The sequence below is a fragment of the Gopherus flavomarginatus genome, chromosome 7, assembly GCF_025201925.1.
Source record: "Gopherus flavomarginatus isolate rGopFla2 chromosome 7, rGopFla2.mat.asm, whole genome shotgun sequence".
NCBI classification, from domain to species: domain Eukaryota; kingdom Metazoa; phylum Chordata; order Testudines; family Testudinidae; genus Gopherus; species Gopherus flavomarginatus.
Window position 1 is genome coordinate 4,137,807 of NC_066623.1, and position 27,776 is coordinate 4,165,582.

The 27,776-nt window shown below is 44.2% G+C and overlaps 1 protein-coding gene across 5 annotated transcripts in view; it reads right to left on the bottom strand.

The window, feature by feature from the left end:
* Positions 1-27,776, bottom strand: part of SGCD (sarcoglycan delta) — a 665,508-nt gene that overhangs the window by 509,873 nt on the left and 127,859 nt on the right. For 3 of the 5 annotated variants that reach the window (XM_050961326.1, XM_050961319.1, XM_050961324.1), the window contains exon 1: positions 3,151-3,452. The exons of 1 other annotated variant lie outside the window; for it this stretch is intronic. The gene's annotated coding sequence lies outside the window, so the exon portion shown is untranslated. Of the gene's footprint in view, positions 1-3,150; positions 3,453-11,817; positions 11,835-27,776 lie in introns of those variants that run through there. One more of the 5 variants, XM_050961323.1, reaches the window with a different exon arrangement.

Below are 27,776 nucleotides of genomic sequence, written 5' to 3' on the forward strand. Positions count from 1 at the left end.
ATCACTAAGGGAACTTACACACTTGCATCCCTATAGCAGAGCAGACTCACTCCTCCCTCCCCAGGAGCCCCACAAAAGGCTGGGAGACCATCTTCTAGCCCAACAGCTCCTACAATTTGTTTACAGTGTTCTTTTCCACTGCCTTTACACACTATGTAGCCTCACCCCAGCAGTAACATAGAGCCCTCAGCTCCTAAGGCAAGAAAGGGAGGGCTCTGGCTCTAAGAGCCAACTTCCCTCTCAATCCTTTGCACCATTTGGGCTAATGAGTTAATTAGCCTTTTAACTCTCTCCAGCCCATCCCAATCTATCAACTGGGCACAATTCTCAGAGTTAGGTGTGCTGCAGGGCAACCATCTGCAGTTGCAGTGATCAGATTACTGGTTCAGGTGCAGTTCTTCACCACTGTCACACTCCCCTTGAAAGTCAGGGAACCTTTTTATCAGCTCTATACGTGATTTCTAACACTGAGTGTTCGTTGGCAAAACAAGAAAATTGTCATGATAACTTTTTTTCCCCAAAAACATTTTTTTTTGCAAAGAAAGTCTATGCAGATAACAGAGAAATTAATAACAGTTGCAATGGAATACATTGATACTATGCAATCCGTGATTCTTAAGACCGAACAGCAAAAGTTACCGGAAGCTACAAATAGCAAGTGTGAATAAAAAGTCAAACTCTTCTTTATATTCCACTGTGAGAATTTTTAAGAACTTAAGATAAATCCCACTTCCCAATAGCAAACAGAATATTGTAACATCTATATCTGCTCTAATTAAAGAGTTTAGAAATGAAGCTGTTTTTATAATGTATTTCTGACAGAGGAGTCTCCTTTACTACACCCAATCTTGATTGTACTGAGCCAAAATGACACCTCTTCTCTCTCTCTCAAGTCAACATCATTTTGCTTCTACAAATACTCAAAATAAAAGCTCTTTCTAAGCAAGGTGAGTAGAAATATGGGACCAGATACTCATTTGGTGTAAAGCAGGGTAGCTCCATTGAAGTTAATGGAGCAATACCAGTTTACACCAACTGACTATATAGGGTCCTTTACAGAACATGCTCCTGTAGCGCAGGTCATGTGAGCAGATTTCTATGCTTATCTGTATGATATCACAGAACAAGCATGCCTGCTAGCATGTGTATCTAGTTCAGAGAGCTATTTGTGGCTGACCTATGCTGCCCAAATAGGGCTCAGAATTGCTCATTTTTCTTTTCAATGAGAAACCACGTAGGTGCTGATTTAGTGCTTCATTTATCAACCTTGCCCAACACTAAGCAATTAATTTTGATTTAATCTGGACAATTGAATTTGAACCCTCTCTCCGACCCCTCCAAAAATCTGATATAACATCATGTGAATGGGTGTGTTTTCAAGAGCTGACTTAATAGAAGACAACTGACTCAAGGGAGTTAGTGGCTGCATAACCACGTGATTACAGTATTGGAGCTTTTTTACCTTTTAGATCTTGAATTTACAAATGAAATTAAAATAAAGGCACATCTCTAGTCATTCTTACTGCTACAGATTCAAGAGTATCTGCTAGAACAGCAGTTGCACTTTCAGAGAAGTCACCAAAAAATTAAGTGTCATATCAATGCAACCAACAAGCTCCTGAAATTCTGTGGTTCATGATTCAAAGTCCATTATTCTCCCTAGATCTATTGGATACATTTTTGCAATATGAGGAAAAAAACACACATTACATTTATAAGACACTAATCTGCAATCTTCTATTGTTTCATCTAAATGGCGTCTCAGCAGCTCTGAAGTTCATGTCATCCTTGCAAAAACAACTGAAGTGATTCAACCCGGAGTTTGCTGTTTCGCGTTACACCATCAGGACAATGACATCTGGACAGCACACAGCCTAGAATAAGTCAATTGGAAGGGAAAGCATCTCTCTCCTCATCCATTCAAGGTACTACATAAAAGCAGTGACAGGTGTCAATCAGGAACCCTTTCCCCGGCACTCCCAACTGAGGAATACAGAATGATCAGTTGCCAACACACCACCTGTTGGTCACTGCCAAGCCAACCAGAACCATTGCTTCATCCCTCCAAAAGCTGTGCAGTGACTGGAATAACCAGAGCCATGCGTCCCTTGCTGTAGAAAAGTTTTCCCATTGGCAGTGACTTCAGCCCCACCCTTTACTCATTTCACCTGCTGCTCCTCCACTGCCAACTTTCTCTGACTGACACTCACACACACACTTTTAATATTCAGCCGGCACGACCTGCCTCTAATGAGTGCCATTCTGCAGTCTACTTCTCTCCTGCACTGTTTCCACTGATCACTAGCAAAGTACACCTTATGCTCCAGTGTCTCCAGCCTTTCCAGACTACCCTCCCCTTTCAGGAGTCTGATTTGTCTTGCACACCCCCAAGATTCACCTCATTTAAAAAACGATTTGCTTACAAAATCAGACCTAAAAATACACAAGTGTCACAGCCAGACTAGTACCCAACAATTGCTGACTTTCTCATCTTTACCACATAATTATAAAATGAATCAATATTTGTATTTACATTTCAGTATATAGCATATAGATCAGGATAAACAAGTCATTTGTCTAGGAAATGTTAGTCTGTCCTGACTCCGCTGGTGCTTTTTATGTAGCCTGTTGTAAAACCAGGCAGACACCTAGGTGAGTGGATGTCCCTGCTGGAAGGTCTCTGGGGGTACGTGTAGCCCTGCTCGAGCCCCGGTATGGCACAGACCCACCTGGGCTATCCGAAGGGTTTGCCAAGGGAAGCCTGCGATGCAGGGTGCCTGGCAATGCAGCCCAGGGCTGCCACCCCAGGACAGCCAGGCTGGGATTTGCTGGGGGCAGGGGGGGCAGCCCACTATGTTCTGTCGGGAGGCGGCTCTGATGCCGAGCCCACCCTCGCACAGCGCCTTGCCCACTAGCCTCCCTCCCAGCAGCACCCCCGGGCGCGGAGCCTCCCCCGGGAGCTGCAGCAGCTGCCCGCGGACGCCCGGGAGGGAGGCTGCAAAGCTAACACCGGGCGGGCGAAAACTTCCCAAAGTGCCCGAGCACCGCGGCGGGCTGGGGGCGGCGGCGGTAGGGAAGGGAAGCAGGGAGGCGCCCAGCCAGCCAGCGGGCTCTTGCCCGGGGCCCCAGGGTGCTCGGCGCGGTACTCACCCCGGGGACCGGCCCCGCTCGGCGGGCAGCCCAGACTCACGAGCTCCGGCCGGCGACCGCAGCTAAGTCCATGGGGCAGGAGCGAGAGAGGCGTAGCCAGCCCCGTTCGGAGATCATGCCTGGGGCAGCATGGGTGGGTGAGCTCCGCCTGGTGCCCCGGCCGCGAGCAGGGGCAGCTGCCTATAGCCCGAGCATCCTTCCCGGAGCGTCCCTGCAGCCGGCGCCTACATGCATTCAGGCCGGGGGGCAGCGGGGCTTTGCCTTGCAGGCGCGCCCGCTCTGGGGTGCACGCATGGGGTGGGGGTCCCGCTCTCTCCCGGTCACTGAGCCCCCCTCTCGCTGCCGGGGGCGCTCACTGCCGGTGCTGCCTTGCCGGGCTCCCGGCACACACTGGGAGGACAGGCGCTAGGCTGGCTGCAAACAGCAGCAGCGCCCACGTGCCGGCTCCTGCTGCGCGCGTGTGTGTGTGTGTGTGCGCCCGCGCGAGACAGCTGGGCTGGGGGGGCGCCAGGATTTCCCCCCTGCAGCTGCAGGAATCCTGGGGTGCAAAGAGCTTTGCAAATCTTGCAAGCTGAGGGGAGGGTGGAGCCGCTGGCGCCGCCGCCGCTTCACCCTGCAGGAGCGAGTAGCTGCTGCCGCTGCCTGGCTGGCTGTAGCGAAAGGGGCTCCGTGTATTCCCCAACCCCCACCCATCCGCCTCACACCCGCACCCAAGGGTGGCGGGAGGGACCAGCCTTCCGCGGGGGCGACTTGGGCTCCCTGACTCAGTTGCTTGTTCTGTTCAAATCTCGCCCTGGGAGGTGCATTTAAATCAAAGAGGCTCTGGCTGGGAATCAGGCTGCCAGTTTCAGGAAAGAGACTGTAAAAGGTGGGGTGGGGGCTGGTTCTCCCTTGCGAATCGAGAACATGGTCTAGTGTGAACAGCCCTGCTAGGAACCCCCTGGGGTTTCCCTATGGATCAAGCCTCAACTGTCCCTCCTAGGCAGAGAGGGAGGTCACAAGAAGAATTAAACTCTAGAGGCTGGGGCCTTGGACTGAGGTTCTGGAGACTTGTTCTCAGCTGAGCCAGAGACTTCCTGTGTGATGCTGGGAAATTTACTTAATCTATCCTGTTCCTCTGCCCCCTTCCTGTAAAATGGGGGTAATATTTGCCGGAAGTGCTGGGGAGATAAAATCCATTAGCAGTTAAGAGGCACTCAGTCTCGGCTACTATACTGCTAGCCATGTAAGTACCGGGATAAATAGCAAAGCTGACAACATTGGCCTTTAAATTTTAATGGTGGGGGGGATGTAGGTGGAAACACTGATTTCCACCTAAAGAAAAGTCAGCAATTTTCCACTAGATGCAAACATCTTGTTTTCTACTAGCTCAAAGTTGGTGCATTTCCTAAGGCAATAGAAAGTGTATTACTTTAGCTCCAAACATCTAAATAGTGCAAAACACACCAAAGAATTATTTTATTTGCCAAGAGATTTTAATCTTATATCCACTGTCAAAGTGTAAACTCTCCTCAGAGAAATATGAACTCTAAAGCCTGGGTTCCAATACAACCCAGGAGTCCTCATTCCAGTCAAGTCAGTGAAAGCTGAGGCTCCTGCAGGACTGGGGGATAAGTACCACCCCTGAAGCCACTTCAATGTTATTACACAGGGAAAATGTAAGAAACAAAATGCTCAGCTGAAGACATGACACTTTTTAGATCATCTTTCTACTTTCCCTCCCCGCCAAGAGAGGAAGGTTTGTTTGTTTTGAGGAGTGGGAGCTTGCAACAAAAAAGGATACACAAATAAAAGGGATTGCTTCACTTCTCCATTTGATCCAGCAAACAGCTGCCACTATACCTGGGAGGCAGAGACATCCATTTGGGGCATAGAAATTGCACCTTACAAATGTTGATCAGGAATTCTTAGGGGAGCTTTGTTTTTTATTTTCATTTAAATGCTGCCCTCCCTCTCACAAAATGGAGACCAAAGGATGAAGGGAAATTAAAGGGGGAAATCTACCCGATTAATACAAGTCCTGCTCTTTTCCTACAACAGTTGTTAGGATCTGATCCAACTCCCCTTTAAGTCAATAGGAGTCTTTCCTTTGATTTCAGTGGGAATTGTTTAGGAGCCTTGTGACATTTATGGACCACCCTGATCAGTAAAGGGTCCTGTTGGCCCCTGCCCTATAACTTTTTGTCACAGGCCTTATTGCCCCTCACCCTAGTTGAGTAATGCCTCTAATCCACTACATAGTGAGCCCAACTCCTTCGTTCCTTGTACACCCAACATTCCTGTTGGCATCAATGAATGCTCCGATTTTGCAAGAAATGTAGACTAAGGTCCTTTACCATTAATTCAGGCATGAATCCCCTGTTCTACTCCTAGTTCTATGTTAACCAGAAGTTTGCTCAGCTTCAGGGTAGTGTCACATACAGATTTGCTATGCAGAAATGTCTGGAGAATTCTGATATTTGCATAAATATTTGCTGGTTCCTCCCTCCCCTATGAGAGATCCAGGGGGCATTTCTGCACAGGACTAAAGGACCAATATTTCTGGTGGTATACTTGCACTAACCTCCATGAAGTTATGCCAGCAAAGAATTTAAATCCTAGAGTTTTTGGATTTCCCTCTTAGTTGCATTTGAGTTCTTCTCTCCTAGAAACTCATAACAAGTTGTCTCTGCCTCTTGCTGATCATGCCACTAAACTCTGGATTTAGCAGGTTGGTTTGTTTAGGTTTTTTTTGTTTTTTATTTATTCAAATTAGTTATCCAGAAATGCAATTGCTGCATGGAATGAGAGCAAATAAATGTCAATCCTGAGTGATGAAAAATCCTGACCCTCTGCACGTTTAGTTAAAAAACTGTCTTAAATGTCACCAATTTTTCCCAGTGAGAAATAAAGGGGGAAATGAATGATTACAACAGGCAAGCTAAAATAAAAATGACAGGCATTTCCCAAATCCAGCAATCTCGTCCCCTGAATGTAATACTAATCCAGTGGAGCTGTGGGACTTAACCTCCATCCCAAAAGTTCTGCGAGCCCCAGTCACATTTTAACTGTGCCACATAAGCACACAGATGCCATGCAGCCCTTACAGTTCTGGATCAGTGACAGCAGTGGGTGATACCAACCCCAGGTGAGTCAATGTCCTGCTTAACACAATCTGTTGTTCTGTGATTGCCTAGAAAGATGTATTAGGATGTTAAATTGTCCTGCATTTTGCTGCTGCTAAGCTACCAGCTGACCACGGACAAGCTTTGGTGCAGAAGCAGAGGAGACATAGGGGCAGGCTTTCCAAACTTACCAAGAGATGCTACCTTTGCTGCTAAGAGATAACCTCCCTCTTTCCTCAGCCTTTGGAAGTGGACATTTGAGGAAAACTTCCCAATAGCTATTTCAGTATTGCCAAACCCAAATACTAGAAATCATGACTTAGGACCACAGAAAAAGAGTGTGCCAGGAGAGCACTCTCCCATTGACAATTACTTTACCTCCGTGAGAGGCAGAAGCTGTGTTGGTGAGAGCACTTCCCCCGTTGACATAGCGCCAGTGTGGCCAGTGCTTAGGTCAATGTAATTTATGTCACTTGGCGGATGTCTTTTTTACACCCCATGCAACATAAGTTACATTGACTTAAGCAGTAGTGTAGACCAGCTCTGTGAAGCAGATGTCCAGCTTAAATTAGACTAACCCAGTAAATTACTGTACCCCATAAAGGTACACTACTTAAAGAAGAAAATGTGGGGAGTCCTTCCTGCCTTCCTCACTGTGTATGGATTTGGTTCCAGTGTCCTTACTGTGAGTTGTCATGACCAGCAAACCAAGTCAGAAAATTCATCTCCATTTCAAACTTCTGCCTCCACTTCAGTGGTGCCATTCTAGGCCATTACGCCCTGCACACTACGGTCAAGAACATAATTCTCCCCATCTTTTTTCATGCCATCTTGGACCTATATTGCTTGCTTTAAATGGTTATTCAGACATCTCAGAGATAGTATTGATCTATGCGCTCAAGTGGAATTGATTATTCAGCATGCCACCATTAAAATATCCGCTCATTGCTTAAGCCTTGCTTCCACATACTGGAATGCTCTTTTGTCAACAGCTTGTAGTCAGAAATTGCAAGATTAAATCTGTGCTAAACAGGAACAGGTCAGGCCACATGGAAGTGCTTTGAATTATATTTTGGGATCTAGCACAAAGCTGCAAGGGTGCGTATCTGACTGTGTTTGTAGCAATTTGCTTCCACAAAGGGGGAAAAAAATTAAATTGTCTTCTGCCATTTCCTGCTTGCTCAGCAGAGAAAGATACATGTACATCAACTGGAGCCAGTTGAATTAAGCAACGTGGTTTATTGGGGAAGAAAGCAACTATTACACACAGGGGCTGCTCTAGGGATTTTTCCGCCCCAAGCGCTGCAGGCAGGCTGCAGGAGGTCCTCCGAAGCCGCGGGACCAGTGGACCCTCCGCAGGCATGCCTGAGGGAGGTCCACCGAAGCCATGGGACCAGCAAACCTTCCGCAGGTAAGCCGCCAAAGGCAGCCTGCCTGCCGCCCTCGCGGCGCCAGCAGAGCACCCCCCACAGCTTGCTGCCCCAAGCACGCACTTGGCGTGCTGGGTCCTGGAGCCACCCCTGATTACACAGCAAAATGTAGATTGGCAACCATAGCAGAAGCTCTACATTGCCGGCTGAGGTTTCCCTTTGTTTTACATCAACCCCTGACACCTAACAAGGCAGCGCTAAGCTTGTTATGCTCTTTTGGACTTCTAAGGATACAGTCCCTTTCTTTTTCATACCTACTAATGCAGTGTTTAAGATCAGATGTAGAGGAGATCATATAGATTTCAATTTTCACAGAGCTTGTGTAACAGAATACGACCCTGTATTTACACACTACTGAAATAATCTTTGTACAAAGTATGCCTTGAAAATCCATAATTTGCTGGTCAGCATTGTCCTGATAAAATATCTGTGGCAACATTGTATGTACAAATTTCCCAGTATGATGCTATTCACACATGTTCTACCGCCCTGTCCATGCAGAAGTCAGGTCTGACCTAGGCAAAGCAAGGAATGTGTGCTTGCCTTAATTTGCATTTAAGCAGTAAAAAGTGTCATCGAGCAGGGAGAGAAAACAAAGCAAGTTCAAACAGGTGGAAAAAAAAAACAGCTGGAACATCCTTCCACATAGGCTCTTTGTCTCATGGGACTCAGCTGGAAATGTTTTTCAAGATAGGGAACTGAAACTATAAAAAGGAGGGACAAACAATGCAGGGCCCCCTACCCCTCTGTCCTTCTCATTCTCTGCACCTGAGAGGACAAGAGGAAAGAACTGTTAGACTCCAGGGGAGAGGTCCTGACCTGGAGAGTTTGGTCAGTACTTTGCTGGAGCATATGGTGAGAAAGTTTGTTTTGCAGCTAAGTTAGTTTTTTAAGTAGATACTAGTGAGCATTTTATCTTTATTTTTTGTGTAACCATGTCTGTCTCTTATGGATCATTACTTATACTCACTTAAACTCTCTCTTTGTAGTTAACAAACTTGTTTTACTGTATTATTGGATCCCGGGGTGTTTTAAGTTGAAGTGTCTGGGTAATGATTTAAGGTAATAAGCTGTCACATTATTCCCTTAAAGGAATCATGGACTTAATAGATTTGTAATATCCAGGAGAGGGCTGGGCAGTACAAGACATACATTTCTGGGGGAAGATCCAGGACATGGAGTGCGTTGGGGTCACCCTGCAGAATAACCAAGGCTGGTGAGAATAAGGGTGTAGCTGGCAGGCCGCAATTACACACAGACTCTCAGTGTGTGACCGGCATGCTGGAAAGCTGTTTGTGAGTGACCCAGCTAGGAGGTTGTAGGGCAGGTGTGCAGGGCAGGATTGTGCCCAGGTAGGTCACTGCTTTGTATTTTGAATTCTACCACTCTAAACCTTAGACTCAATATGAAAAATATTTCTATAGCCACACTGGGCTAATTCCTATCCCCCTTGTTCCAGGGTGTAATCCCACTGAAGTCAAAAAATGGGACTATTTGTGGGCAAAAAATTAGCAGGATTTGGTCCATTATGGATGACCCTAGAATTTAGCTTCTGTTTAAATAATTATCCATTCACTTTGTCACTGGTAAGGACTCATTTCCAATAAGAATGTCAAAAATCACATTTTTCATCTTGAATCTCCACTTCTCATGCAATTTCATCTACCTTTTCCCTTGCTTTCAAGGGCTAGATAGTCTTTAGGCTTTGCGGTCAGTAATTTTGTATTAAGAGAGTACCTAGAGCAGAAGTTCTCAAACTGTGGTCCGTGGACGAGCTCCATCCAAGTGGTCTGCGGGTAGTTCCCTCTAAGGTGCGTGCCTGGGCAGCCGTACACAAGACAATGATGGGCCACCCACCTAATTAGTGGAGCCGGGCAGAAGTGGCTCCACTAATTAGGTGCCTGTACCCTGGAGAAGATGCACATGTAAGGTAAGGTTGTAGCCTGGGAGGGAGGAATAGGAGGTAGCTGGGAGGGGGCAGTGGGGTGAGAAGAGGGGGTGGGGGAATTTGGGATGTGCAGGGCTGCAGTGGCCAGAGAAAGAGGCGACTTTCCCCAGTTCCAGGGCTGCTGCTGCCAGGGAGAGATGGCCCTCCTTCCCAGCCTCAGCTCTGTGGCTGCTGTGGTGGGGGAGAGAGGACACATCCATCACATTAGAAAGGTAAGACTACTGATATTAAAATATGAGTTGTGTGCTTTTATTTGTAGAACAAAAAGCTATTACTTTTTTTATATAGCGCTTTTATCCAAAGTGCTTTACAATAGTTAGCTAATAGTACAAGCAACATTTGGAAAGATCAAGTGGTCCGCTGAGACCCTCAGCAATTTTCAAGGGATCCGTGGGAAAAAAAAGTTTGAGAACCACTGGCCTAGAGGTCCCAACCAAGATCAGGGCCCTGTTGTGCTGTGCACAGGTACATTCAGTAAAAGACAGCCTCTGCCCCAAAGAGCTTTCAATCTAACCAGGAAGACTAGACCACAAAGGACTATTGCCCCCATTTTACAGACAGGGAATAGAGGCACAGAGAAATAAAGTGACTTGCCCAAAGTTATAGAAGGAGTTGTGGCTGAACTAGGAACTCAACCCAGATCTCTTGAATCCTAGCTCTGTACCATAAGTAACCACAAGACCTTTCTTTCTACAAAACCACTGTTGCTTGATGAGAAACAGGTAGTATATGACAGCACATCCTAGGAACAGCCCAAGGAAGGCTGTGTGACTCAGTCATGTTTCCTCCCCAGTCCCCTTTTCCTTTGGGGCAGAGTAAGTTATTGCAACCCTTGAAAGGGTGCAGCTTATTTCCCTGCTCTGGCCAGCAAGTGGGTGGAGTGTGGCCGAGGGTGTGGCCAAGGCTCCACCCACTCTCTACTTCGCTCTGCTCCTCCCCATCCATTTGTTCACAGGAGGATGTATCCAAAGATCAGGAGCCGCACTATGCACCAGATCTGATCCAAGTACACCAGGCAAGGGGGAAATACGAGGTGCCTTATTTCCCTGCTCAACCAGATTAAAAAAAAAATGCACAATTTAACCCTATGTTAGTTGGATTTCAGTCCTAGTCCCAATACGTCAATGACAGCTTTGCCATCAATGTCAACATGAACAGAAACTGCCTTTTTCTGTATGTCAGAGCAAGGGTACAGCGCCACAAATCCCTGTCATTCTTTTCGTTTCCATGGTTAGCTGTTTCTCTTTGTCTTCCTTTCTGCTAGAATTCACTGTCCTTATAGTTTTTTTGCTGGGAAGAGCAGGTGCATGAGCCACCCATGTGCGCACACACAGTACCCAGCTTCCTTTTTATAACTGCATTCTTTCCATTCTTTGTCTGTCTATAGTTATTAATACATTGAGACTGGCTTTTACAAAGATGATTGCATGTTCGCCTTTCTCTGCTTCTCCACACAACACACATACTATTTCCTGAAATGTACAAATCATAAAGTGTAAGGAACCACCAGCTCATCTACTCTGACCTATATGTCACAGGCCACCAACAGCAGCTGCATACTAAACCCAACCAACAAGTGTTACAACCCACAAAAGACTGAACTGTTATGTGCCACAGGGAGAGAGAGGGGCACTGATGCCTGAGGCCCCCACAGTGCCAGGGAGATTATTAAGTGAGATATAGCCAGATAATCCTGGCAAGTGACCTGCACCCTGTGCTGCAGAGAAAGGTGAAAAAAAACAAAAGGTCACAAGTCTCAGACATACAAAGAATTCAGATCTTTTGATAATCCACTATTATAAGTTTCCAGAAACTTTGTTTGCTGGCCCCTGTGTCGTGAGGGTGCAAGTGCAAGAGATTTATCTATCGTGCACAGCAGATTTGCATACTGTGGCTGCTTATGTATTTTTCAAATGCTCCCTGAAACAAAGCAAAACTGGGGCCTATTTCTAACTGAGGCACATGTTCCGTTTGTCTCTGTTTCAGCAGCAATTGCCCCTGAATTACACTGATTTCCATTAACTGATCATTCCACAAGCTGGTTTCATGGAGACAAACAGATAACTACTGTTTATAATTCCAAACCTACAGGCCTGTTCCAGTTAACATTTGCCCACCAGTTGCCAAGGCAAACTTCACATATTTAAAAAAAAATCGGATTAAAAAGAGCATCTCTATTCCTTACCTTTAGAAGCAGACTTCTACAACTCCCAACTACTTTTACTTTGCTGGAAGTCAGCAAAGTATTTTTAGCTTGCCTCTGGGATGCCATATATGGGGAGCAGCCCCCTCCCTACTGTTACTAAGCTGCCTAACACCTGCTGTTAGTGAGTCATGTTTTGTGTGCTGCAAGAAGTGTGTATATATAGGTCCAAAGAGTGGTTTAAAAAAAACAGAATGGCAACTGCTTATTTTACTCCACTTCCTCCATACTGTTTAGATCTTCCTCTAATGTAACAATTTTCTAATAAAAAAGTGAATCAGATCTATGCAAAAAATGAAAAAAGCCTGATTATATGTAAACAAACATACACAATAAAAAGACATATTCCCCTCTAAGCCTTACTCCAAGTACTTAAGCAGAAGAAATTTAGCAGTTGCACTTGATACTGATGGGTTGGGTTCCCTGGTGCATAAAAGGAATATTCACTATTTGCAGATTATAGGGATCACTAATGTAATGAAAAAGGCGGTGTTAGTGGGAAGGCTCTTATCTATATACCACACAAAGCTATGAATTTCAGAGTTAAGGGTTCTGTTCCCAACTTTGACTACAGTTCACAGTAGATACAGTAGCATCTCACATTCAGGGCGAACCTTAGGGCCACGCAATACATTTGAGTGCTTGGATCCCTGAACTTTGAGTCTGGCCCATCACTGAATAGGCCTGGCTCCACTCCTGAGTGGAAAAATCCTACAGAATTCAATAGAAAATGTGAACCTTTCTGTAGGCTTTTCAACCCATCCTAGAGAAGCTAAAAGAGAATCCTGTCTCTAGAATTCTATAGGATGGTTCAAAAACACCTATAGAAAGATATGCATTTCTCATTACATTCCATAAATTACATTATGGATGACCCTAGAATTTAGCTTCTGTTTAAATTACATTACATTACACCTATAGAAGGATATGCATTTCTCATTACATTCCATAAATTTTTCAGAGATATTTCTATAGAACCCTTTTCATCCCTACAAGACTATTCCCTAAAGAACTATCCCTCCGCAGCTGTGGAACTAAAGGAGAGAGGAAGAAACTCTTTGTCAGTCCAGATCCTTCCTAATTCCCCATCAATGAGTGGCAGGGCTGGACAAGGGGGTATCTCCTAGCCAGATTTCCCCCTCACTGCAGCATTCCTGCACAAGATCACATACATGCAATTATATAAAGGTATAAAGATGCTTAAAAGGGTGCCGCTCCTCCTCCATATACTCTAGTCAACCTTGACATAACTTAGATTGGATGTTTTTTCTCAAGAGTGGATGTTTTTCTAACAAGATCTGCTCTAGGAATTATTTTGGAGAAGTTCTCTGGTCCGTATTACATAGGAGGTCAGACTAGATGGTCACAATGGTCCCTTCTGGCCTTGGAATCTATTAATCTAGAAACACATCTCAAGTGCAGTTTAAAATAACCCACCACAAATCCCCCTTCCCATCCCAAAAGGACATTCCCCTCATTTTGAACGCATGGGACAAAAGAAGAACCTCACCATGTGCCCTGAAGGTCATCAGATTTGGGCTATTATGGACCAAGGAGGGACAAGAACTCCACAGCAGTGAGGCCTGGCCAGCAGCCCACTCTCATTTATGCCCACAAGGTTTCAGTTTAAGTTGGTCCCATTTGTGGCCTGGTTCCAGCTGTGGCCTATTACCACAAGAGGTGGCATCTCAGGCAGAGAGGTCCTATACCATTTTGGGTTCAAATGATAAGATTGTACCTGGGTAAGCTACCCATACAGCGTGACAGTCTAATGACTGGGCTACAGAGAGCTTTATGAATCAGCTACAACCTTTGAGCTAACAGAGCTGGTTCTTTTCAGCTCAAGCAGTAGAGGCTCATGCTTTTAGATTCAGAGGTCCAGGGTTCAGTCTCCACCCAGGAGCATCTCCTTACACCTGGATTGATCTCAAACTCCAGTAATACCCAGGCACAACGGGGTGAGTTACGAATACAGTGCAAGGGTCAATTCAGCATTTCTATGCTTCCTTTCAGACCCTAAGCATTCCGTTACCATTAGCTAACATGACAGCTCTCTGCTAAAAAAAAGAAAAGAAAAGAAAAGAATCCCTTGAATCCCAATTAACACAGAATTGTTTGCCTTAATTCTAGATGGATTTAATATATGGAGCATATATTTCCAAAGAATGTTTTGTATTTACAGCATGTCTGTCTAGTTATACTGTTGCAATATAATTGTTTTCCTGCTGAGAATTATAGCAGTGAAGTTACTCTGGGTACCATTACAGCTAAATTATAGTCTTGCATTGGAATTTAAGGGCTCCCCTGCACAGTTCCCTCCTCCCCCATTTAAACACAAAGGACTTGGAGTGCATTTTTACTGCCACTCATAATTGCTATGATTGAGCTCCTGTAATGCCATTGCTAGATGTGTGACATTTGAATGTTTTTGTGGGTAAATTGCCAGAAATGGGCCGGAGTTGATAGGAATTCTGACTTCTAGTTAGACGGTAAGTGGAAAATAATGACTATAACAACACATACTTGATAAAAACCTGTAAAGGGAGTGCTAGTGGAAGACAAGTTTGAGAGGATGTGTAAAGTAAGATTTATCTTGAGCAGTGCTATGCAGTGAATTTAGAGCACATAAAGGTAACAGACAGAGACTGGAGATGCAGCAGGCAGATTTTTGAGAAGGAAAATCATAGAATTAGGGCCAAACAGTGAATTCTGTGAGAAAAGCCATCATATTCAGAACCATTAGTGAATGCATAATGGGTGAAATCTACTCCTGTGCTGAGAAGGTCTGTGCACCACATAAGCCTTCAAACTAGGGCTGAAACAGGAGATAAGGGGGGACCAACAGGCCCTAGGCTGACCCTTTTCACAGTGAGGGTGAGGGGGGAATGTCATTGCATGTTTCTTACAAGGGAATAGTTCTTGGTATTTTTTCATAATTGTAATGGTTTCTTTTTACTTGGGCTCTTAAAAGCTTGAGGCTGCAATCAGTTTGCTTAATAAATATTTTCCCCTCGATCATGGCGGTGTCTGGTGGTTTGTTATTAGGTTGCTGGTGACATGGAGCTGGGCACACGGCTGTGTTATGGTAAGTTGTTCATTAGCACTAGATCCACCATCATGGACTCTTTGCTGGATTCCCTCTGGGGGCTGGAGGGCAGAGGCAGAAATGATGCCTGTCCCTCTAATCTCTCCCCAACTGCGGATCACAGACTTCACTTAGGCAGCAAGCCAGGCTCAAAAGGAGGCAGTCGAGGGGAGGCAGTGTACCCCCATCCACTCTATGCAGGAAGTGGTAGATGTGTGCAGAGGGGATTCTCCATGTGGTTATTATAGACCAGAGGATTTGCCCTTTGTCCTTTCTCCTCACTCTATGTTGGAGCTCCGCAAGCAGATTGCAAGTTTGGCCCTCAGAACATAAACACAGCACAGTCCTGAGCCTCAGTCACTCAGTGCAAACTGCATTCATGACCGTGGAATTATTCATCCCTTTTACAAAACCTCCGACAAACTGTGTGTAGTTAGATCCAGAAGAGCATCTCTGAGCTGGCATTATTTTCTCATGACCATACACAGCTGGATGGTGCGGCTACAGGAACAAAGGACTGCCCTTGCTGTACAGCACCACGTGCTTTAAAAACAGAATGTCAATGAGTTTTCCAGATTAAAACATTAAAAATGTATGAACAACTGTCATGCAAGGGAGCTAACAACACGTGTGGAGGTATCCTCCCCAAAAGAGGAGAATTCAGTCTTAGTAATGATGAGTTCTAATATAATCAGTAAAACACTTTCAGTATCTCCTGTCATGCCAAAAAAACAAGTTCGTGATTCAATAAAGCTTTTATAAAAATGCTTAGACTCACTTCAATGGGATTTAAGCACAAGCTTAAAGTTAAGCACATGCTTATAGCCCAACACAGCAAAGCACTTAAGTACATGCCTCAGACCTCGTATTTCAGTCCCAGTGGGGTTTAAGCATGTACTGGTGTGTTTTGCTGAATCCGGGCCTTAGCACATAATGAAAATGTAAGTTTATTTTACTAACATTATTGATCCATTTAAAAAAAAAATCCATCAGGACTTCTGAATCCAGAAATGGACAGATTTTTTAAAAAACATATTTGTAAAGCCCTCTGGTTCAAATGCAAAATGCTGACTAGTGTAAAGGCCCGGTCAGAAACAAGGCCCTCTCCAATGTAACTTTGCTTACACTTCCCTTCGTTTTCCCTCCACACACCTTCCAAGTCTATTTTAAAATTACATCTGATTTGCACGAGCTCTTATGCGTGAAGAGCCTCAGAGGGAAGGTGGTAGTAAATGGAAAGTATCATTACTATTATTTTGTACTCCCACATGACAGTGTTGTCTAAACAAGGGATGAAGAAAAAAGTTGGAGAAGTCAACAGAAGGATTAACATGTAGAAAGGAGAATTTATATTACAGACAATTAAAAATTAAGGATTTTTTTCTAAACTTAAAGGCCTCGGTTCAGGAAAGCATTTATGCACATGCATTTTAACATTAAACATGTGCTTAAGTGCCATGTTCAAAGGGATTTTAAGCACATGTCTAGGTGTTGTCCTGAACAGGAATGCTTTCCTAAACTGGGACAGAAGTGAACTCCTACACAACATTCTGTTCTACAGCTTTCTTTCATAGATTTTAAGGCCAGATGGGATCACAGTGGTCATCTAGTCCAGGGGGGTGGGCAAACTTTTTGGGCCGAGGACCACATCTGGGTGGGGAAATTGTATGCAGGGCCAGGGCAGGGGGTTGAGGTGGAGGAGGGGGCTCAGGGCTGGGGTGCAGGAGGGGTGCAGGAAGCAGCAGGGAGCTCAGGGCAGGGAGTTGGGGTGCAGGAGGGGTGTGGGATGCTTGAGAGGGCTCAGGGCAGGGGGTTGGGGTGCAAGATGCAGCAGGGAGCTCAGGGCAGGGGGTTGGGGTGCAGGAGGGGTATGGGGTGTACAAGGGAGCTCAGGGCAGGAACTTGGGGTGAGAGGTGCAGGCAGGGGCTTAGGGCAGGGAGTTGGGGTGCAGGAGGGTTGTGAGGTGCAGGCAGGGAGCTCAGGGCAGGGGGTTGGGGTGCAGGAGGGGTGTGGGGTGTACAAGGGAGCTCAGGGCAGGGACTTGGGGTGAGAGGTGCTGGCAGGGGCTTAGGGCAGGGAATTGGGGTACAGGAGGGGTGTGAGGTGCAGGCAGGGGGCTCAGGGCAGGAAGTTGGAGGGCAGGATACAGGAGGGGTTCAGGCTCCAGCCCAGGGCTGCTTACCGGGGCCAGGGCAGGCTCCCTGCACGCCTGCCCTGTCCCCAGCCCTGTGCCATTCCTGGAAGCACTGTGGCCCTGGGGAGGGGGACAGAGGGCTCCACGTGTGCTGCCCTTGCCACACCTCCAGGTACCCCCCTCAAAGCTTCCATTGGCTGCGGTTCCCCGTTCCCCGCCGGAATAAGAGAGTGAGCTGCTGGGGGCGGTGCCTGGAGGCAAGGGCAACGCATGGAGCCCCCTGGTCCCCCCTGCCCGGGGAACACAGGGACATGGCGCTGGCAGCCGGATCCAAAGCCCTGAGGGGCCGGATCCGGCCTGCAGTTTGCCAACCCCTGATCTAGTCAGACCTCCTGCAGAACAGACCATAGAATTTCACTCTCTTATTCCGGCATTAAACCCAATAACTTGTGGTTGAGCTAGAGTATATCTTTCAGGAAGACATCTCGTCTTAAAGGTGTCAAGTGATGGAGAATCCACCAGATTCCTTTGATAAGTTGCTCCAATGGTTAGTTATCCTCACTGTTAAAATATTATGCCTTATGTCTAATCTGAATCAGTCCAGCTTCAGCTTTCAGATGTTGCCTCTTAAGAGCATAAGAACGGCCATACTGGGTCAGACCAGTGATCCATCTAGCCCAGTATCCTGTCTTCCAACAGTGGCCAATGTCAGGTGCCCCACAGGGAATGAACAGAACAGGGAATCATCAAGTGATCCCTCTCCAGGCTGTCACCCACTTTCAACTTCTGGAAAACACAGGCTTGGAACATCATCCCTGCCCATCCTGGCTAATAGCCATTGATGGACCTATCCTCCAGGAATTTATCTAGTTTTTTTTAACCCTGTTATAGTCTTGGCCTTCATTACATCCTCTGACAAGGAGTTCCACAGGTTGATTGTGCATTGTCTGAAAAAATACTTCCTTTTGATTGTTTAAACCTGCAGCTTATTAATTTCATTTGTGATGCTTTTGTCTGAGAAAATAAAGAACCCTCTACTACAAGATATCATCTATCCACGTTGGCACTTATGTCCCATGATCAAGTCACCTCTTACCCTTCTCTTGGATAAATTAATCAGCCTGGGTTTTTTATTCTCTATTTGAAGTTTGGGTTTTCCAAACCTCAGATGATTCTTATAGCTCTTTTCTGAACCATTTCCGGTTTGTCAACTTTTTTCTCCCTCTGTAAAACCGGCCAGTCTTTTTTATTCACCACTCCACCACTATTTGTGTCATCTGCACACTTTACCACAATGATTTTACACTTTCTTTCACATAATTAATAAAAAAATATTGAATAACATTGGGTCAAAACCAGTTCACCACAGAGACTCCCTAGAAATACCCCCACTGGGCTATGATTCCCCATTTGCAATTACTTTTTTACATCGATCATTTAGGTAGCTTATAATCCATTAACTATGGGCTACATTGGTTTAGTATAAGTGTTAATTTTTTAATCACGTCTAAGTATATTATTAAGTCAACACAATTATCATCTTCAACCAAATGTCTAATCCCATCAACTACGATATCAACTTTGTTTGACAAACTTACTTATAACATTGTTTTTCTAAACGAGGGCACAGTAACTTTTTGTTCTCTCTCTTTCTTTTTTTAAATGTTGTTCCCCTTCCCTCACTCTTTTTCTTCTATTTTAAAGAGCGAGCGAGACAGAGAGACCCCTCACAATTTTCTTTACAAGGGCTCAAGAAAAACTTCTACTTCCCTCCTAACCAGACTGGGAAACGAGCATGTTTCTGTCTGGTTTGTCAGTATGCTGCTGCGTAGACCTGGCAACGCAGCAGATCACAGCTGTGTGTTTGGTTAACAAACTTCTACATTCTGAGTTAGGCGCTCAAATATTTCTGTACTTGTGCAGTATGAAACAATCACCAGAGCTATTACTGGCTGACATACAAAGGTCTTTAGAAATGGATCTGGCTGCCCAAAGGATACTAAAGCTGTGTTCTGTGTAGCATCCATCTCCATAGATGAGAACTTCCCTGTTGTGGAATTTCTCTCTCTTTCTTTTTTTTTTTGAAGGAGCCTTTTGTTTCAAAGGAGCCTAAGGGAATTAGGTACCCAACTCCCAGTGGAATAGGGGCACCTGGCTCCCTCTGGCTACTCCCAGTCTGATTGCTTTTAAGCAAGTGCATATCCTCCAATTAGCTCTGTGGCTGCGTATCTCAGCAGTTCACAGAGCCAAAAATATACCTAAACCACATGGCACTCAGCAAGTGGGCAAAAAGAACTGCAGATTTTGCACATAAAACACAATGGCTGTTGCCATTCGGGAAGTCGTGCATGATTAAGCCAAGTCAGTGAGCAAAGCAAGGCACACCACTGAAACTCTCATACTTTACCAGGCATACCTCATTCCTCTGCCGTCAGTACCTCAAAATCCTAGTGAGGGGAAAAATAATTAAAAAAAGAGTAAAATGATCTATAACCTACTGGATTTATCATTTGGCTTTTAGCACACTATTGATTCCTGAATGATCTTTGTCATATCTCGTAAAATAAACAGTGTTTTGGTGATGAATCCTGCCAGAGGTATTAGACCTGGTGCTAAAAGAAGAAGAAAAAAAATAGAATGGGGGAAAGCGAGTCTAATTTTATTAAATACAATAGCCGTGCCTTCATTTTTGTCATGGCTGTCACGGGGTTGTCCAGGGATCTGGGATGTTCATGGGCAGCTGCAGTTGTTGTTGTTTTATTTAACTAGGGCTTTTGACATTTTGAGGTTTTTTTTTTAATGTATTTAATTGGATGGACCAGGTGGATGTGATGAAAAAACAGCTGAACCACCTTTGCTGAGAGACCTGAGAAATGCCAGGGCAAAGGCGGAGCTGCAGGGCGGTTAACACAGGAACAAAGTGTTCAGCAGGAGTACTGCAGTGCCGAAACCTTGCAGAGAAAGAGCAACAATTGACCAATCCGATAAGGTGACAATTACTCTATTGATTTCAATGGAGACGTGTGCAGTACGTTTTGTTGTTTTGCTTTCCAGTGCTCTCAGGCCCACATCAATGATTTGGACATTTTAGCCTGGTTTTGTGCTCTTTGTGTTCTGAGTTCCCCATGACTCTCATTTATTTTTGAAGATGGTTAAGATTCACTATAGAAGCTGTAGAAGTTCTGTGCACAGAGGAAGAGGGAGGATTTGTGCAATTCTTGATGTTATCTGCAGGAGGCAAAGCAAGGTGGAATGATGGTCTTGTGGTTAGAGTACTGACCTGGTGCCTAGAGCTGGGTTTTACTCCTACCTCTGCTCAGTCTGCCTGGAGACCCCGAACAAGAAAACACTTGGCGGAATAATTGGAATAATACTTCCCTGTCACCGAGATGTGTTGTGAGATGCTCTGACACTACAGGGATGAGCACTACTGAAAAGCTATAAATAAACGAATTCCCCAGGAAGAGATGCATATGCTTTAAGCAATTCAGGCTTTTAATCATAGCTGAACTAAGAAACTGTAATACAAGACGTTTCCCATGTATAATCTTCTACGTCAAGTCTCTAGTCTAACACTAACCATCGATCAACATTAATTCCATGGTGGCTCAGGACTTCATTTCTTCAGCCAGGTTGCTCTGGCACCGGGAAATGAACCATCTAACACTCCTGCTGATTCCTTTTTTGGAAGTGATTTTTTAAAATATTTTAAGTGGTAAAAGAACACTTCTAAATATTTAGCAGCAAGTGGGTGAAGACCGGCTTTATTGGTCTGTTTTCAGAAAGAATTTTTGCTTCATCTTTCTGCTCTGCTTTTCACTGACGTATTTTTAAATGAATCCTAACATACACACCAGGTAACTATTAAATTAAAATTATGAATGGCATGCAGACTGTGATATTCCTGTGCACAAGAAGATAACAAGACTCCAGAGACTGCCCTTTACATTCTGCTGCTCTTGCTAACTCCAGATCTGGCACAGCTGGTGCAAAGATTCCATGAAGAAGGGTGAATCATAAGCTCAAAACAATATGCTTGGAAACGCCTGAAGAGCAAGAGATCACAGAGATGATAGGGATGCAATGAGCCACAGCTCCCCCACGTTCTCAATTAGCTAAGTGGTCAGACATGCACCATCAGAGATCCCAACTCTATCACGTACAGGTTTTCGGTGACCTCAGATGTTTAGAGATGAATCAGCACTGAACTCTCAATGCCAACCAATTGGAGATAAAAATTAGAATTCTAAAGGCTTTTTAAGACAGGCTCCCACCCCAAGACACAATAAAAGAATAGCTTTTAGATCACTCCTGGCAGAGAAGTTGGAAAGCTGCCATATACACAGAGTAACAATGGTAATCCATATCAGTTTTCAGAAATCATCTTTAGTGTACAGGCTTTTAAGCCTTCCAAAAAGCTTTCTTCTTAATCCACTTCAAAAAAAATTAAGACATTTCAAGGTGAAGAAACAGAATAAACAGTGGGATCCAAGATATTGGATGGAAGCTAGGTCAACTGTATGAGTATGTGTCATGGAGCACTATGCCTGGAATCAAAAGAGAGAGACCCCTGAGGAGCAGGTATGTCACAAGAGGAAATGGAAGGGTGGTGATGAGAAGGAAAGCACCCTACACTCTGTGTGTGTATTTCACTATGTCTGAGGTCATCCATTATCTACAGTGAAGACCACACAACTGAGATGTGCTGCAGAACAATCATGTATAATTGCTTTGATGCTTAGGTAATTGAAAGCAGAACAACAGTAGTCAAAATTACTAAGCACAAAGGGCCCAAGTCTGCTCTTATTCATCTTTGTGCATGTGAGGTCATAATCAAGCCCAGCAATATCAAAGCAGTGCATCCAAGAATAGGAAGGGCTTTGAAAACGTTTGGAGCCTATTTAAGGCAAACTCTGCCCTCTGTTATGCCTGGACTTCACATACGTTACTTGGTAGTACAAGTGTAACTGAGGACCAAAGAACTTGCTGCTACAAGTCACTCTGCAAAGTTATGATCAAACAAAAATAAGTGCCGTTGTCTTCATTCACTTCCCATTTTTGCTGTGTCTAGGTCAGGCAGACTCAATGGCCCAGACACTCGGGCCTAGTCCAATTGCTTTACACTGCTGTAGTGATGCAAAGCAGTCCACTCCCTCATGTTTCTGTCCCCCCCAGATATTCCTCCTGTGTAAGAGTGATCTTGGCTTCACCAACAGACCCTTGGAGCTGTAGACAGCTGGGCATAATTTGAAGATAGTCTCTGGCAAAGTTCAAGGAGGTGCAAAAGTGGCATAAAGTTATATTTGCCCCTACCTCTCCATTGAGAGTACCTCAGCTGCAGATGAAGATTTAGCCCAATAAATAGTACCTTTTAAATTGCTTAAGTAAAGAGGTGGCATGTGATCATTGGAGGGGGTTATACTGCAAGAGAAGCTCTAGTTAGAGCTATTAAAACTGAAGTTCCACTGTCGCTCCATTATAAGAAGAAAATGTCAGACTGACTCCTGTATGTTTCTTTAATTCACTAATCCTCTCCTGCTGGACACCATACTCACGCTTGTGCAGGCAGTGAAGTCTTCATCATGTCCGGAGGAATGTTCCAACCAAAAGGTCTAACATGTGATCCTTATGTTGAAGGACCAAGCTATGAGAGATGGTCTCCAAGTCTGTGCAGCTACCACAGCACACAAGCTTATGCACACTGTCTTTGGTACGGAAGGTTTCTGTCTCAGTGATATTTTTTCATCTTTGTTTCTTCACATGCAAAAGTGCCAATGGGGATGTGCAGGCTGTGTTTGTAGACTCAAACAAAGCAGCTGAACACCTACCTATCCAGTTTGCTCGTGCAATAACATTTTTTGTGTGTGCAGCAATATCTAACTGTCTAAAATAAAAATGTGCACAAGCACAAAGCTTCACAAATTAGGGAACCAGATCTGAAAAGCACTCAGAGACCCTTTTCAAATTAGCCCTTAACCTGTCCACTTACACTGAACTGTACGGCAGCGAAGAGACACTGAATTATTACGATTTCAGTATTCTGTTACTTAATCTTTTTGCCCACATATACTAAACTTGCTCAATATTTGGGTGTAGCTACAGTTTGTTTGATGATGTTCTTCCCCCCATCAATTCCTGTAATTTGCTAATAAAATAGGCTTTTACCTAAGAAACTGGATTTGGGTTTTAGATTTGGCTCATTGGGTTAGTCGCTGACAGGCATCTCAGAGAACAAGAACTGAACTCTGTAGAGGCCGACTGACAAGTAGGATAATGACTTGAGTACCAGGTTACAGGCAGAAGGAGGCACAATTCCCATTTTCAAACAGAGCTGGAAAGACTCTGCTGTTGGCAAGTTGGGAGAGGGAGTTGGGCATAGGCCAAATGGGGTTATACATGAATTTCATTACTGTCAATTGTTTTCTCTTCTGGGACCCCGTTCCCTTGCTGTTCATTGGTAACTGCATTCTAGTCCCTAATGCTTTGGCCAAAGGAACCAATGGTGTGTCCAGGGCCGGCTCCAGGCACCAGCAAAGGAAGCAGGTGCTTGGGGCAGCCAATGGAAAGCGACGGCATGTCCAGGTCTTTGCTGAAGAATGAAGGGCACGGTAGAGCTGCTGCCAAAGTGCCGCTGATTGTGGCTTTATCTTTTTTTTTTTTCTGCTTCGCCACTGGGGCAGCAACAAAGCTGGAGCCAGCCTTAGGCGTGTCAGCCTTCTCCTACATGGTCTATTGTTTCCAAGGATCCAGCCATCACCAAGCAGTAAAGAGCACACATTATGCAACCACTTTGCCAACAGACTACAAAGACCTTCACAATGCTGCAAAGAAAAAGATTCGCAGAACACTATGTTGAACTCATTGTGAAGCATGGTGCAACACCCGCTAAATCAATGGAGTAGCTTGGAACAGAGTTTAATTCTAAATTGTGGTGCCAATTTAGAGCTATCCCTGTGCTTCCAAGGCCAGCTGCCCCTGGATGTAAACAAACAAATAAAAGAAACAACATTTCCAATTGGCATTTGCAAATATTTAATTTACATATGCAAACTAGATGTCGTGATTTGGGTCCTCTCTCCTTGACTTTTTTCAGACTCTCCTTGGCTGTAGTTAGCAGCATAAAAAGAAGTAGGACATACTGGATTTTTTAAAATGCATTATTGTACCAGCCAGTTCATATATTAAGCCTGTCATCATGGCAGATCTTTGGGCTTTCGCCACTTACACAGGAGTTTGTTAAACTGTCTGGCTGCTTTTCAGTTTAAAGGGAGCATTCGCTACTGGTCACCCACAGCATGTATGCTGACTTTGAGATACTGAATTATACCCTTTCAAGAAGATACCTGGCATTTATTTGGCATTTATTTGACTTTTATTACACATTTCATTGCATTATTTATTGGATGCCAAACATCTGTTTTTTAAAAACAATCCTGTCCAGATAAACTGTATTCAACTGTAACATCTGTGTGTGTGAAAAATAGTGGTAAACACATTGCTTCATTTTGGTTGGTAGTGATAGCTCAGGTGAGCGATGTGATATTTGGGTGAGGAGGCAATTTCAGGCCCTCTTTAGCATCATTAGAGGGCACTGTCTCTCTCTCTTCACCAGGGCCGGCTCCAGCTTTTTTGCTGCAGTGGATCACATCATTGGACTGTCATGTCCAGTAGCCTGTTTCCAGCTGCAGCCAATACCTGATGTTTCGGAGGAAGGAAAATAATCCTCCAGTAATGACAGTACAATTTTGCGTAGAGAGGAAAATTTCCTTTCTGACCCCTGCAGAGCTAATTTTATGCTTTGAAGCATAAGCTTTGATTACCATTATCTTAGCATGCAAAACTACAAATAATAGTGGTCATAATATCCATCCTTTGTTAAAATGCAGCTGCAGAAGATAACCACCTTTCAGAGTGAATTCCACAGGCTGATTTCACTATGTCTGACTAATTGCGCTGTTACCTACATCCATAAAGTGTTGGTAATGCTGAACGGCAGGCTAAAAGGCCAACCTGCTTTCCAATTGTTGGTGGAATTACCCTACAAAAGCTTATGAATAACATATTCAAAAGTTCCTAAATCACTTAGGAACTCAAGGTCCACTGAAATGGGATTTAGGTGCCTTTGAAAATTCTACCCTTAACCATTAAGAACTGCCATTGATATTATCTAACAATTTGATATTGCTACTTCAAGTCTTATTTCTGCAGCTAGCAACTTCTTGTTCATGGGTCAACTGTGCCATTGTACCTTTGAGAGCATTCCAGATTTTCTTGAGACACCAGGACCCAAGGGAATTATTTAGAGTTAAAAAATGGATCAATGAAACATCAAACATCCATGGTGGTGTTTGTTTGGTCCTAGTCCTGACTATGGTTTTGCAATTGTTTGTTTTTGAGATTACAGGAGTGTGAAATTTCCATAACCCCAAAGGAAATCTGGCAGAGAAGTCCAATTTACTCCCAATCCAGGATTAGCTGTTACAAGCATAAAACTAGAAGAGAAGCAATGATTCCATTAGTAATTATTATTTGGAGAGTGCCCAGGTGCTAGGTGCTTTACACAGGTAAGAAACCGGGCCCCAGCCCCAAAGAGTTTACGAGCTATCACTAGGCATTGTGCTTACTACTGCTCATGGTAGTAAGCACTACGCCTGGTAACGTCTGTGGAATCAGCTTTGCTGGGGGTATGTTGGGAGAAAAGGAGAAAGGCCAGGGCATGCTATGCTGACTATTCGTTTGGGGGCATTACAGGTGGCCCTAAATTACAGCAGCCATGTGATAAATTTTTCCCAGGGCTGACTTGGGCCCCAGCAGCCCCAGGGATCAGGGGAGCATAAAAGTAGGGGAGCATGAAGTCACCTTTTCCATCTACCCTAGTCCTGGGCCTAAGATGCTGTGCCATTGGAAGACAGAAGCAGGCCCTAATGGCTCGCCGTTCCCCATCATGGCTCTTCCAGTAAACATTGCGTCTTTCCACAACTCAGCTCTTTTTTCTCTAATTTAGTTTCCAATTTTTTGAAACTTACTGATTTCAGATTCCTTTGGGTCCTCTATGCTCCATACTATACATCCAAAGTTCTTATTTTTTCTTAGTCACTGCATTGTGCTGGAAGCTCATGCTCAGATGGTTATCTACCACAATCTCCAAGTTCTCTTCCAAAATAGCCCCCCAGCCTACAAGTATGACCGACATTCTTGATTCCTCAACGTATGACTTTACATTTGTCTGCATTAAAATGTTGTTCGAGTGAGCCCAGCTGACCATAAGATCCAAATCACCTTGGAGAATTGATTTGTCCTTATATTATTTATCATACCACCAATTTTTGTGGTATCTGCAAACTCTACAAGCAATTATTTTATATTTTCTCCTAGCTCATTGATAAAGATATTGAAAAGCACTGGGCCAAGAACAGAACCCCACTGGAAACACTCCCCCGGTTACATTCCCAGGTCCATCAGTTAGCTACTGTTATATAGCTATTTTACACAGCTATTTTTAATCATAGAAATGTTATTTTAGGTTATTTTTAAAGGTTTTTATGGGTCCCTCTGAGACCTGTGAAGTTGGATTTATGGTAACTAAGACACATGGTTTTAGCAGGTAGAACAATACAAAATATAACATTAATTAAACTACATACATTGAAACTCTTCAGCAAGGTTTATAAAATAGGTTTTCTGCAACACAATGGACATTTGAGGTTTATCTTAGGGAACCCTCAATCTGTTTTTCTCCAAGGTCTGTCATCTTTCTGTGTTTAAGGTATTTCTGTCCATTGAGTTTTTGCAGTTAATTTCAGCGTTTTTAGGGGGAAGACACCTCAGCACAGGAAATAGGAAGCAAATATATTTGGTAGCTCCCCTTTCATAGACTCCTGTATATTGAGTTAATGTAAGAGGAACCTACATTTGATAGGAAAGAGGGGATGCCTGGATTCATAGCAGATGAGCGTAAGTGTACATGTTATATACCTATAATTTCCTTCTGAAATGTAGAGTCCATACCTGGATTACCACATTTCACTTCCTATTCAGTTACAATATATTGCTATGCAGTATTATATCCAGCCTGGTGCTTTAATCTGCCTATGCTTCATCTCACATTCTCCTCTAGTGGATCCTGATGCAAAGTGGCTGTAGAAGAAATTAATTGGACAGCCTATGGGGTTGTTTTGGAGCTTTCTGGGAGTAGCCAGATAAAATCCATTTACAAGGGGCAAAAAACTCCAGTCTTGGCTCTATCATTGATTAGCACAGGTGAAAAGGGCTCACTAACAAACAGGAAATATTGCCGCATTGTGACATGATTCTCTCCCATCAAACTCTTCCTGACAGTTCAGTGAATACTTTTCAACTGTGTCAGGGCTTTAAAGCCTGGAGCAAAATGGGGCAGTGGAGAGAAAATTCATTAAAACATACCTGTTGGTTTCAGACATATTCACTGAGGAAGGACAGGAGAAAAGTTCCTCCTTCTTAAAATGGTTCTACCATTTTAGATTTGGTGAAAGTTACCAGTAAATCTTGAACTGCAGTTTCTAGAGCTGGTCGAAAACACAAGAGAAAAGTTTGCAAAACAGTCACAACATTTTCTTCCATTTTTTGTTTCAATCAAAATGCTAACAATGATTTTTGGTCAAAATTTTAACTGGCACTGAATAATTTCCTATGTAGTCTGAATGTATCAAAATGACAGTCCCTACCCCGAAGAGCTTCCTGTC